General features: G+C 44.4%; 1 protein-coding gene across 6 annotated transcripts in view; it reads right to left on the minus strand.

Annotated features, from left to right (window-relative positions):
• STRBP (spermatid perinuclear RNA binding protein) overlaps positions 1-2,269 on the minus strand; it is a 605,440-nt gene extending 603,171 nt beyond the window's left edge. For 3 of the 6 annotated variants that reach the window (XM_085612493.1, XM_085612484.1, XM_085612439.1), the window contains exon 1: positions 2,044-2,231. The gene's annotated coding sequence lies outside the window, so the exon portion shown is untranslated. Of the gene's footprint in view, positions 1-2,043 lie in introns of all 6 variants that reach the window. The other 3 variants (XM_085612449.1, XM_085612470.1, XM_085612476.1) reach the window with 3 other exon arrangements.
• Between the last annotated feature and the right edge of the window lie 9,017 nt (positions 2,270-11,286).

The following is an 11,286-nucleotide window of genomic DNA, read 5'->3' on the forward strand; positions in this document are numbered from 1 at the left end:
ACCGACCTGTAACTTTAGGGTTAAATGGGAGAGTACTTGAGAGATTTCTAGATAAATTATAAATTCGGAAGTAAAAAAAGTGTTTGAATGGTAGACAAGTGACAAAGAAGAATCGCAAGGCTACTTAGCAAAAACTGTGATAAAGATGAATGGGAAGGCCTGCTTTAAGAAGAGAAACATGCTTGTGAGGAGAGGTGAAAGGTAGTAATTGGGGAGTTAGGCCTGAGCTGAAAAGAAGAGGCAATCCCAGTGACAAATCAACTACTATAAATGCGTTTCAAACCTGTTTCTTTAAACATTTCGCTCCTACAAAGATCAAGTACCCTTCCGACACCTAACAAAGGACAACATTAGATGAGGCTGCAGACATTCAACTCTCAAAGCAATCAGTCACCGGTTTCAATTGCCCGAAATTAGGAAGTTTATTTAGAGTAATTTGAAAACAACGCATGTTTTTTCACTGGGCAGACGGTAATCCTTTTCTATTATTAAGTTTGTGCTGAGCGTCAGCGAAAAGTGTGTCAAGGAAGTTTCTGTATTAACTGTCTACTGCGGATAGTGATTTCGGAACACAGATGCGCGCCATACAAATGCATTCACAAGCTATCCCAAATCAACCTACACGTTAAAGTAAATCCAGACTTCCTATCAAATCATTGCGATGTTGTTCTTTCAAACGACATCACCAAGCCATTCTCAGTTTTAAGCTGAAGTCGAATGAAGGAAGGTCCTTTATACGGGGCGTCAATATCTAGGACTTCGTCTCCTTGGAGAACAGCTCACTTCCTCAATGGACCATTTAATGAAACCGCTAAAGAGTGGTTGCTGAAAGGTTGACCGAAGGGCGCAGCATCAGCGCCTAGAGACTGGTTATGGTAAAGCATGCCTTACAAATACACTTTTCAATCACAGTAGCGCGCTGGGATGTGTGCGGGCGCTGGTTGCTAGAGAGTGAAGAGCTTTTCGGTGGTGGGGGCGGTACCTGTGTGACTGGAGGTGAAGGGAGAGAATTAAGACGGTCCTGGGGTGAAGGGAAGGAGAAAGATACAATATATGAGGAACGATGAGTAGCAGCGGGAAAGGTGAGTCTGACCTAGGGTGGGTGAGGAGTAGGCAAAAGGTGAGGACTGCAACGGGATAAGTCCACGTACTAAAAAAGCTCCAGCACCAGTTCCCAGTACCAACAAAAAACGCCCGAGTCCCAGGGGACACCATCTGGCAGTGGATGCAAAGGCGGAGTGCGCAAGCGTGCGAGCAGGAGGGGCGAGAGGAGAGAACACATCCCCTATTCATCCCCTGCCAGCAACCTGCCTCAGCACCCGGGGCCCAGACTCCTGGGAGACCGGTACGGAGGACAGGCATGACACCGGAGAGCCAGCACAAGCAAGCAGGAGTAGCGACAATAAGCGCTGCACTCAAGACACTGAAGGGCATGACAGCAACTTTCCTCACAGGTCCAAGGGGTGAGGGTGGAACTTTCCAGACAGCGCGGAGGGCGCCCCTGAAGTCAACTAAGGGACGCTGGTCTCACCTGACAAATAAAAATACCGCACTTTATTTCTGCATACGGGCGGTAATCCTGTCCTGTGTGCGCCTATCAATTAGACGTGGGTTAAACCATACTCCAAAGCCATCAGTTCTCGCTCAATTCAAACAAGGGCATACAATTGGAACAGAAGTGCAATGTGTATTCCAGTCAGGTGAGACCTGCGTCCATATCATCAACAGGCTCAGGCTGCTGCATTCACCCTCAAGTGACACTGTCAGAGGAAGGGGATAGTGGTTTGCGACAGCGGAAGGGAGACGCCAGGGTGGCCGGATCGCAACAGCCCTCTGCACTCTCCAGTGACTGTCACGCTGAAATCCGCGTCCCCAGCTCTACCCCTGCCGGTTTGCTTTTGGGCAACAGTCAGCGGCTCGCGCAGCCCCTTCGCCAGTCCCCGCAGAAGCCCAAGGAAACCCCCACGGCGCAGTCTCCCGCAAGCGCGCGCCCGCACTGAGAGAGAGACGGCAGAAAAAGCCCAAGCGAAGGTGGCGTCCTACCCTGTCACAGCCGGTGCCGAGTCCCTCCACGGTCCCCCTTATCCTCTCAGTGCCTCTATTTCGCTCTCTCTTCCCTCACAGAACTGGTGGGACCGGGGCAGTCACGTGTGCGGGCACCCGAGGCGCCGATAGGCCGGTGGCAGCGAGCACGGAGTCCCTGGCGCTGCTGGGAGACGCTGCGCGAGCCCACCTCCCCTCCCGCGCTGCCTCCTCCCCCTTTCCCACCGCCGCACCTGAGAGAGGAGGCAGAGCTGGTGCCGCCGCTCCGGGAGGAGGGCGGAGACTGGCGTGCCCGCGCGGCCCCTGTTCCCTCCCCTAGCGGTGGGCGCGCTCGTGCGAGGTGCGCAGAACAATCGCGTGCCCTCGGTGTGCGTCTTGTTGTTTGGCCGAGTCTGTTTCGTTGGGCGCCCGTACGGCGGCTCGATGCGGTTTTTGGAGATGTTACCGGGGCACATGCGTTTTTCCTATGTATTATGTGTCACTCTCAGCATATCCTAGGTGAGGCACTGGTTCCAGCGTGTTGCGTAGTCTGAAGACATCGCACGTGCGTCGGTCCGAGTCTCCTTTAGGCTGAAAGAAGATGAGGCGTCTGGTTAGCGAGGCTCTGAGGGAGCGAGTTGCCGAAGAGTGGTCGGTTGTCCTCAGAAGAAGTAGCGTGAGGCGCTTTCAGAACAGCGAGACACCGAGCGGCGCTCCGCTGACATCTCGACGGAGGAGAGAGAGAGAGCAAAGGACCGAGGCTGCGGATCAGTGTTATCTGACAGAAACGAGATGCCGCGCTCGGTGACGGAGAATGGGGTGGATTCGCGTTACCGAACGCCGAATAAAGACTCTCGTGTACTTCACGTTATGACATAGATTCATTCAGGTGGGATGCACGTCTCCTGGCTGGACTGACACAGCCTTTCTTCCTTCCAAGACCAGACAGCGGTCTCTATTGGGAGTGAAACTCGAATATGTTTATCAAGCGCATGTGGACCTAACTTATTGGAGTTGCTTGTTACCGAAGTGATATTTTTGAGATTCTCTCCTTATGTTGAACGTAATGATTATGCGTTTCTTCGTGCTTCCAACTTGCTCCCTCTTTGGGAAGACCCAAAGACAATGGGCATGCGAACGTGCATTACTATGCCTAAATTGTACAGTTTATAGGATGTCGGCGAGTAGAATTAGAAACCCGGTCGTGTCCATAATGAGCACTTATGCAACCATATCATTTCCGACAGAGTGGCGCGCGTAAAGGAGTCGTGTACAGATACGTGTTATCGGACAGAAACACTGGATCACTAAAACAATGCTCGGGTTGTTTTATCTGAAGCTCGGGTCGCTGAGTTTGTTTTACGGCTCTGTAAAATGTTCCATGCTAGAGAGAGCCTGGTATTCTGCACTTATCCCTGCGTTCGTCTTCCAGCCTAAATATGTTACAATCACGCTTCTGATTGCTTCAGTTTCAGTATGGTTGAAGTGATTCTGCAGAGGGGCTGAGAAAGTTCCTAACACAGGACTCATCTTATTATTTAGCTCTTGCATTTATTTGTTCTTTGTATGCTTGATGCAGGTTCAGAGGAAGTGTCCCCCAAAGGCAATGTCTCGCCTTCACTCCTTATGTGTGGCTAGGTGAGGGCCATGTAGACCCCCCCCCCCCCCCGGTCACTTTATTGCGACCCTGTAGTTAATATTGGATGCACAAGACACTACACAATGCCAAGAATAGTTTACTAGGAATACACCATGACGCTGGTTGTCTGCTTTCTTGATAATACTTTTGTCATCCGGTTTGGTGATCAAGGAAACATTGGCTAAATGTAGTTGCAGAAGTACATGTTTTGTGCAATATAAAGTCTTGCTTTAATAGGCTTATTTCTCTCTAGCCTCAGTTACTTGCATATGTGGGAACTCGGAGCATCTTCTAGTGCTTTTTTTTTCTTTCCAGATAGTCTGTTTTCTCAAAAAGCACAACTCCGCTTTTCCCCCACATGTTTTTGTTTTGACACCGTTTTTTCTTCTGTAAAGGTCTGGTTGATAAACTCATGGTAGAAATTCTTAATCTTTAGATCTGTTAAATATGCCTGCTTACGTGCACTTTGTAAATAGGTGACAGCTGCAGGATCCCGCGGTTATAAATTTAAGATATTTATACTAACTCCATTCCTCTCATAATTGAAATTCCCCTTTTCAAAAGGAAAATGTCCCACGTCCCCCAGTTAAACTTTAGAACCTTAGCAGAAATGCTATTTAAAAAAAATATAAACACGAACGTTCATGCATCACTACATAAGCTACCAGCCGTATCTCAGCCATTCAGTTTTCTCATGTGTAATTGAGCCAATTGCGGTAAGGGGTGCATTGTGTCGGGCACGAATCACCGCATGAAACAGTGGCAAGCTGTTCTGTTTTATTAATGTGCTAACAAACCTGTAAACCTATTTTCCTTCGCAATATCAACTTCATAACGTAACTATTCTTGTGCCGTGATATAACACATAACGTTCTTAAACTGCGTACAGTAAGGACTGAAAGAATCGGTCAGTGTCAGGTGTTGCATGTTTTTTCCTATCCGTTTCATGTACTGTAAATAAATACAGCAACGGTAACGTTGGTGCAGGTAGGTTTTCGTATGGTTTTCGTTGTGAAATAGTGCATTGGAAGAGTTCAGTTTCTGTACATCCTTTAATGTTGAGTGCATAAAGACAGCTGATATTTGTAAATGTTAAAGATTGTGACAGCCCCCGCCCCCAACCTCATATACACGTCATGTTGCTAGTGGTCGTACCTTCTGTCATAGAGACCGTGCACTTTTGTGTCAGCAGCAGGAGCCAGATAGCCTTTAGCTCTGTATTTCAATGATGGGCTAGGATGTTTTTTATTTATTTTTTGTAACATAATGCATTCAGCTGACCACTTCCTGTAAAACATTGTTCAGTCAAACTGAATTTTGGCTTTTGTTTGACATCAGTTTCTTTTCATTTGACTGAAAAAATCCTTTTTTGATTTTTGGGTATACATTTGAATAGGCCATTGGTAAAATGCTCTTAAGCAGTGCAATAACCTGCTGACTGACCGTAGCTGTCTAGATGAGTCTGACTCCACTTTTAGGCCACTTAAGGAAGTTTTCGCTCGTTTTTTTTTCTTTGTGGTGTATGTGCTGATATTGTGAGTTTCCGGTTGCTTGTTGTCCTACACTCTAAACATTTAGCTGTCCATATGGACTGGCAGCAGTCTGATTTTTGACTAGGATCTCCAGGACATATTGCAGGATATTTCCATCATCGTATCATTTAGGTTGACTGGCCTCAATCAAGGGCACTGATATTAAAGTGGACTAAAATGTAGCATTGGATCTTCTGTACTTTAGAAATTTTGAAGAGCTTTTAATAGTAACTAAAACAGCTACTGTTAATTACCTGTCTCGTTCCATGTTAAACCAGTTGACAAAAGGATTCATTGTGCACAAATTTCTAGAGGAAAACACATTTCATTATACTACCTGTGTTATTTATTCAAGAATACCCAAACCGTCAGTTCTTTCCATTTACTTTAAACACACCATCAGGTCATTGCTGGTTCTGTCTCCCTCAGACACACTGAAGCAACAGCTGTCTGTACCTCTTCTGTGTCAGAATAGTTCTGCACTTGCATATTCTACTTTTTGGGACACATGTATATTGTCGCCACTCCACGTCCGTCAAATAGCACACTGCTAAACGCATTCTGGGCGCAAACACTCCCAACGTAGGCAAGTATTGTCTGATGACAGTCATCTCGTCTTGATCCAGGACCTCATATTGAATTACAGGCTTTGGTGAAGACTTTCTGGCTACGGCTCAATGTTGAACTTTTGGGCCAACCACCTTCCAAGACCACCTTTGCGTCTACAAATGTTACTTCAATTTCCTTCATTCCCCTAAGATAACCACCCATGAGCCCAACCCATCTTCTACAGATCTTCGTACAAGTTCAAAAAGTCTACCTCAATGTTTTCAAAATCGCTTTCTCAACAGTTTTCTCATCCTAAGTCTAGCTTCTTAATATTCGTACCAGGTCATTTAACAAAGACCTAAGCACCACCCCTTAAATCAAGAGGATAGAGCCAAAGCAAGCACAATAAAAATAACCTAAACATCAAGCAAAATATTGTCAACTCTCAGTCATGGAAATCCCTTATAATACACCCTGTTGGCCATGGACTTTTCACATTTTCTTTGGGGCGTTCACCACAGATTAATGTTTTAAACGCCATACGTGAAGGAGTTCTTTCCTTTTAACCCCTTTGTCTTATTTCAGCTTGTCTCTCTTCCTGTTGTACTAATTAGCTCATCCCACCTCTTTGATTGTCAGATCGTACAGAAGGCTGCTTAACACCTAATGTCAAATATGCAGTGGTTACTTCTGGGGAAATGGTTCTCCTTTGAAAGGAAAGGGTTTTCAAAGGTTTTTACAGGATGTTCGGGCTGGTCCTATTTTCTCTATCTGGGGAAAATGAGGAGGGAAAGGAGCTGCTCAAAAAGTGTTTGGAGAGGTTGTAATGTTAAGCATCCCAAAATAGATGTCCCATGTATGGTGGGAAAATATGGATATGGCATACTGCTGGAACTATTAACCATAAACATTGCTAAATGAGTGCAAGCCTATGTACTTATCCTTGACCAACACCTGTTTCCTTCGCAAAAGCGTGTTTTTATTGTGTTCCTGCCTTGCTATTTTAAACCAACTTTTTTTCTGTTTGCTGTACTTTTGCCGTTCTGGTCAACTGACTGGACCCGCTCCATAACTTTTCTTGTCTTGAAAAGCACTACTTCCACATCTCTGGTAATATATTTGTATATTATTTTACAGAAGTTTCTTCATTTCCTTATTCCTAAACGTTTGATACTGTCTATGCAGCTCTAAAAACCCACAGACCTGTGCACCATGAGGGGGAGAAGCGCACGTTTGCTGTGATTTGATGGTGCAGTGAAATCTGCCATTTATCTACAGAAGGAGGCAGACACAGAGCTTATCCATGCCATTGTTAACATGTGTTGGGCTAAAAGAGCTAAGTCAATCAGTCTGGACTTTACCCTGTCGGTATTGGATCTTGTAAAAAATCTCAATATATAAGGTTGACGGGTGCATAGGTTGACTGCTTCCAGTGCAGTAGCTAATGCAATAGTCACTTGACTCTAATATTGGGCGAGCCGCGGCATTCCCAGGCATGTGAATAAAGTCAGCATCTGATGTTTCATATTGGGGGCAGTGACCAAGAACAATTTATGAAGAGCTCCATAACCTGGCCGGTATAAGTTATGCTCTGTGGAGAATATTGTAGAGCTGTATTAATTGAAATCTGAAGTTGTGATATCCTGTGCGGCTACTCAACCACTATGAAGTAGAGTTCTAGAGGGAAAGGTGCATGGTTATTGCTGAAGGATACATTTTAATTGGTTCTACAGGATAGTCAGCCGCAGGATCTGATAATAAACCAAAGAGGTAAGAGAGGAATCAAGAGGATTCAGATCCCACTTAAAGCACCAATAAAGCTAATGTGACTCGACTCATTAGATGGAGACTGGTTCTAGGAGCTCAGGCGGCGTCAACACAGTCTGCAGCATCTCTTGAAAGACGTGGCTATCAATGAGATCTCAAGAGATTAAACAGCAGTAAGACAATGGAATGTCCTGTGGGACCTTGAAGTATAGCATTTAAAAAATGAAGAGTGTGAGGAAAATCCTTGGCCTGCTCCTAGAAGTGATCCAAATGCAAATACGAGCAGTGTCCCTCTCGTATAAATTTCTCATCAGTGTCTCGATTCTCTATGCTCTACTTTTCGTGACCCCACTGCTTAGAAGGCACCAGTACTACAAATACTGATAAATAGAAAGTAACATATTTTACCATGTATAATTAAATTGTGAATATATTAAGACACATCAATTGGTCACATCGATTTATATTCATCAGGGAGTCTTGTTCATCTGTTTTCAAGTCCACTTTAAGTTTTATTTACAAGGGTTCATCAGCTCAGCAAATGCGTTTTATCTGACAGGACTTCCTCAGGGTTGGATATGTTCTTCAAATGAGTAAAAATATCCTCATGTTGTGTAAATTAAGGTTGAAAGATATCCCCAAGATGTTCTCGTTTCAAAGAGTTACAAGGTATAGTACCTTCTGGCGTAATCTGCCTTATCCAAGTCTCAAATCCCGAGCAGTCAATTTGTGCACACTTTAAAAAGTGGACTTGAAAACAGGCGTACAAGACTTCCTGGTGGATATAAATGGATGTGATTGATTAATGTCTTATTGTATTCTCAACTTAATTATACATGGTAAAATAATAAGCTCCTTTTCACTTTCTGTTTATCTGCTCCTCGAAGTGGGCAACCTAAGTAAGGGATGGTCAGTCGAGGGCTGCCAGTGCAATTCTTGAGAGAAAGCCCTTCATAAAGAAGATCCGTGGAAGGAGAGCAAAAGTTGGAAATGCGTTTAGTGCAAAATTAAACCCATGCTTGGAGGAAGATATCAGTTGTCCGTGCTTTTGGTTCCAGTATCCAACTAACATAGTGAAAAAGGTGACCACTTTAGAGCGGAGGAGAGGGGTGAAAAAATCCAGATCCCGAGGACCTCCAAGATCAGTGTCTATTATCCAAGTGCTCTAATCCCCGAGGTACATAACTTCTGAGCAGAGTCTCAGACTTGTTCTCATTTCACCTGGTTGGCAACCTGTGACTCCTGGGTTAGTCTTCTCATGCTTGCTTGGGATGGGGGGGAAGTGTCCTCTTTTCCCAAGGTTTTACTGTTATAGACCTAAAGTCACGGTTACAGCCCTTTATATTTGGAGAACTTCAGAGGTTATATCCCTTATAAGTCCTGGGGCTCTCCCACATTGGGATGTTGACATGGTCTACGGTCCTGCAGAGGCAAATGTATGAAGTCAGAAGAGATTGTTATAATCATATTTTTTCTCTTATTGTACATTGTTTATTGAGGTAAAAGTTTCAAATACAAATGCACATTTATTATTTGCAATGTGTGATCATTAAGTCTGCTTGAATATATTAATATTCTGAATATGCAGATTTTTATGTTCCAGGGCTTCTTTTTAAATAGCTGATAACTTAACTTCTCATTTGTTAAACCATAGGCAAGGTTTATCAGAATGTGAGTGAAAGGCTGCTAAGGCTTTACTCCTAATTGTTGATTCTGAAAATGTTCAACAATATTCAGATACAATATTTAAACTAAGAAACAAGTGCAACAAAATGAATAGCAACTTTATACCAGGGACTTAAAACTGGGGGTCATACAGAGTTGTAATCCCTTTCTTTGCTGAAGGCTACAGGAAAGGTGCATTGGGCCTTCACTGGTCTGGCGTATCTGCTGGCCTACAGGCAAAGAAGTTGCAGATTTTTATCAGAACACGGTTCTGTTGTTCAGAAGAGGTATGCCAGTATGAACTAATTTTAAATCTCCAGCAACTGGAAAGGAAATGGTGCACCGGCAAGGATACCACTGACCGGACCACCTTTAAGACATCGCTCAACCAGTACCAATGACTCTTGAAGGAGATGAGAAGGAATACCTTAGCCGACCGCAGCGAAGCCATCTCCAACGATAGCAAAAAACTCTTTAGCGTAGTAAAGGAGTTCATTGAACAATGTGAGAAAAGTAGCGGACTCACAAGTTGAATCTTTGGTAAGTTGAATGTAGGGTGTTGAGAATGATGTAAAAGGAACTAAAGTACAGAACAGTTTAAAAAAAAAACAACAACTTAGAATAACTGCTTGGTAACGTTTTTATCCGGAAGCCTCCTTTTATATAGTAAACACTGTAAATTAGATTGTTTTAGACTTCCCTATTCAGTTACACAAGGTACATCTAAGGTTCTGTTTACATTCTTGTTAAATGGTTTCTGTGTGTGCCAGTTATTTCCCTCCTTGGAATGACAAATCAAGGGGCAGGATTATGGCAGATCTTTTTGCTGGAAGTAAGAGAATGTGTCACCATGACCGCTGGGGGTGGAACTGGCTTGACTGTTCTTTGGCTGCCAATTGGGCCTGCAGTGACTGGTTGGATATGGGGGTGGGGGGTGTTACATTTGTGGTTATCATGCCTTAGCCGAATTGGCAATCCAGCTCATTTGTGTTGTAAGCCTCCTGGTGGTAATCGTTTGATTACATACCATACTTGTGATTTCTTTATTTCTCATACTCCCACCAAGACTCAGCATTGAACAATTTGCTTTTTTTCAATGTTTTCAGAACACAGTTATGCTGGAATTAAGTAATTTCGACAGCCACCTGCTTTTAACCTCCATCTTTTTCTCCTGATATTTGTGTGCCTTCCTGGCTAATAGTCCCTCATTTAAATATTACACATGATTTCTTAGGTACTTAGTCAAATGGCGTTGTGGTGGTGTTTTTTTCGAACAACTGGGAGTTGGCTACGATTGTGTGAGGTTTCGCTTTGACCTACTGTTGAACATAAACAATCTTATGAGTGGCATCACTTAAAATTTTACAGGTCATTGAAGACATCTGCGCCCACCTGACTTTTTTTTTCTCTCTGCATATTTGTCATCCTCTTTGCCACAGGGTTTGTGTTGCCGCTGGCGTGGGACTATGTCCTCCAGCATTCCCTTGTTGCTGCTAATGTGGGGGAAGCCATCTACTCCACATTTAAGAGCCTGGTCTGCATTTACACTGGTGGGGGCAGTTGCACCTAAATAGGGGTGTGCCTGACTTTCACAATGCTGTCCCCCCCCCCGTGTGTCTGGCGCCAGGGCTTAGGATTGAATGGGGTGTTGTGCAAGTTTTAAAAGTGTTTGAAGTGCCCCCAGAACAAAGACTTTTGCATTGTAAGTATAGGGGCTGTGACCGTATGTTTTTAGACACTGCGTGGACTTGTAAACAGACGTTGCTGGCTCTATAGACTGCACCTAGCCAGCAGGAACTGTGATGCTTCCAGGAGGAACTGTCATTGGATTACCTTGCTTGTGCTGACCTGTAAGGCTATGAGAAGTACTGCCACTTTGTTTCCAAGGGCCCTGATGGGCTGGTCTGCTTGCCTATACCTTGTGCGCACCGTGTTCTCCAAGGAGTGCTGGTTAGGCTCCTTGTCCCTGCAGTCAGCACATGGAGAGCGCTTTATTTGTACTTCTCCTGTCAGCCAGGTGACACCACATGCGAACGTGGCATTTCCCTGAAAGGTGAAAGTGTGCAAAGAACGCTTTCTTTAGTTGACCATCCAGAGTGAGGAGCATTGTAG

This window comes from Triturus cristatus, chromosome 1_2, assembly GCF_964204655.1.
Source record: "Triturus cristatus chromosome 1_2, aTriCri1.1, whole genome shotgun sequence".
Taxonomy (NCBI): Eukaryota; Metazoa; Chordata; class Amphibia; order Caudata; family Salamandridae; genus Triturus; species Triturus cristatus.